The sequence below is a fragment of the Prunus dulcis genome, unplaced genomic scaffold (assembly GCF_902201215.1).
Source record: "Prunus dulcis unplaced genomic scaffold, ALMONDv2, whole genome shotgun sequence".
NCBI lineage: Eukaryota > Viridiplantae > Streptophyta > Magnoliopsida > Rosales > Rosaceae > Prunus > Prunus dulcis.
Genome location: NW_023010269.1, coordinates 1 through 2076, shown reverse-complemented (window position 1 = coordinate 2076; position 2076 = coordinate 1). Strand labels below are relative to the sequence as shown.

The 2076-nt window shown below is 40.8% G+C and overlaps 2 long non-coding RNA genes across 3 annotated transcripts; both read left to right on the top strand.

Moving 5' to 3' along the window:
• The first annotated feature begins 132 nt into the window (after positions 1–132).
• LOC117613327 lies at positions 133–545 on the top strand. Its single transcript, XR_004583712.1, has 3 exons — positions 133–226; positions 337–432; positions 520–545. It is a non-coding gene; the product is annotated as an uncharacterized LOC117613327 (long non-coding RNA).
• A 77-nt stretch (positions 546–622) lies between these two features.
• Positions 623–2060, top strand: LOC117613328. 2 transcript variants are annotated; one of them, XR_004583714.1, is made up of 3 exons: positions 623–968; positions 1049–1191; positions 1749–2060. It is a non-coding gene; the product is annotated as an uncharacterized LOC117613328 (long non-coding RNA). The 2 variants fall into 2 exon arrangements; XR_004583713.1 differs by lacking the exon at positions 1749–2060 and adding an exon at positions 1424–1532.
• Positions 2061–2076: the final 16 nt, after the last annotated feature.

Below are 2076 nucleotides of genomic sequence, written 5' to 3'. Positions count from 1 at the left end.
TTCATCCTATTCTACTATGTAGTCATACACTAATGAGAGAATGCAGAGTTTGCTTTAATATACATGTGTATTTTTTTCATCAACAAAGTCATATTTATGACATGACTACACAAGTAACCGGTGCAAGTTTGCCTTTTGTAGTGCGGAGGTGCAGCTGGAATCATTTTCAGTGGGCGCTGATTTTTTCTACAGACTTGTCGATGAAACCGAATGGATGAGCTCAAGGGTAACGATACACAAAGCTGTACTTTATTACGATAATTAAATTGTTTTCTCACCTTTTTTAAGTGTTGAGTTGTATGAAATTGTGCTAATATTATATGTGTCAACTTTCAGCACCTGGACATGGCAACCTTTCTTATCCGCAAAAGGCAACTATCTCATCCGTTGGTTTTTGGAACGGACTGGACAACGGCAGATTGTTGCTTGCAGGTAAACATGTAACCATTGTGCAGCAATTTGTGCTTCATTTGCTGTCGGTTGTGCTTTTCTAATATGCCTTCATTTAAATTTGTGCAGCAATTTCTAGAGCCGTTCAAACCGACTGGCAGGAAACGTGGATCGAAGAAGGCAGCTGCTTCAAACACCGTTGACCTTCCACCCAGCAAGCTGAAGAATTTACATCACTTTGTGCGTGGTACATGGCAACACGGGTATGCCCAAGCTTGGACAAAAGTCCGGAAGGTGTATTTTCCATATAATCTGAAAGGGTCTCACTGGGTTGCAATCGAACTTGATTTCGTAAGACATACTGCAACCGTGTATGACTCCTATATTGATTATACGAAACGTTCAAAGCTGGTTACGCTTCTGCACCCTATTAGCGATACGCTGGCACGAGTGCTGTTCGATATGCATTTTTATGATGATTCTGAGGTTGAAGAGGTGAAGCAAAAGGGGCTGACGATGTCGATGTATACGCCATTCTCAGTGTGCAGCATTGCAGATGTGCCACAACAACGAGATGGGTAACGTTTGTGAATTTTGTGCTGTTTATCCAAATTTGACATAACTGCAGTTCTAATTTCCCAACTAATTGGCCTCACAGTGCGTCTTGCGGAATCTTGACCGTCAAATTCATCGAGCATCTCAGTGCTGGGATGTCGGTAGATAAAGTTGACCCTTTGAAGATCAAATATTACCGACTCAAGCTTGCAATTGAGGGTTTAAGGGGGGAGGCATATTTATGAGGTAAATTTCTTCATGTCCGTTAATTCACCTCACGCTGTAAGTTTCTTTTCGGCTGTCTATGCCAACACAAATACAAAAACTGATTTGGTACTATGAACTGATTTGGCAGGATGATATTTGGCACTATGAACAATGAACTGATTTGGTGGCAGTTACAAATGAACATAGTCTTCATTCTGGAACTGCCCTTCATAAATGCCTTCATCTGCACTGAACCCAATTGTTATTGCAGGTCGGTCTCAACCAAGGGTTGATTGCAATATTCCAACCAAGATGACCATACACTGTTATTTGATGTAGGTTTTTTGTATGACATGGCTTTGCTTTAATTGGTTTGGTTGTTCCAAGTTTTATGTTCTGGTTTATCTCACAGTAACTGCCGAGTCGTTTTTCATTTCATGTATTTGTCCGTGGTATTTTGTTCCCCAATATTCTGATTATGGTCAATATGTAAACATTACTGTGGAGCTTATTGCATGTTTTCTTTATTTTTTGGCCATGACTTATGTTCTTGCAAACCCTTTTTCTTCAACTTCTCTTGTTTCTGTCATCTGAAGTCTTTCCAGTCATTCAACACAAAATTTATCGCCTAATACTGTGGACTAGCAGAACAAGTCTTACGAGGCCATACATAAATAGCCACAAGTTGTCATACATGTATATCAAAAGTGTGAAGTTGAAACCTACAGACGACAAGGGAAGAAGGAAGCTCTGTCCCATACAGGTGATTGATGGAGTAAACATGTTTATGCCACCATACCAAATTGACTGCCCCTTGAATTGCACTTGACGCTACCACAATTGTAGGGGTGGACCTTGGCCAGGGTCTGCGGGAATGGATATTCAAAAGTACATAAAGGTTGAGAAGGTTCCTGGTGGCCAGTT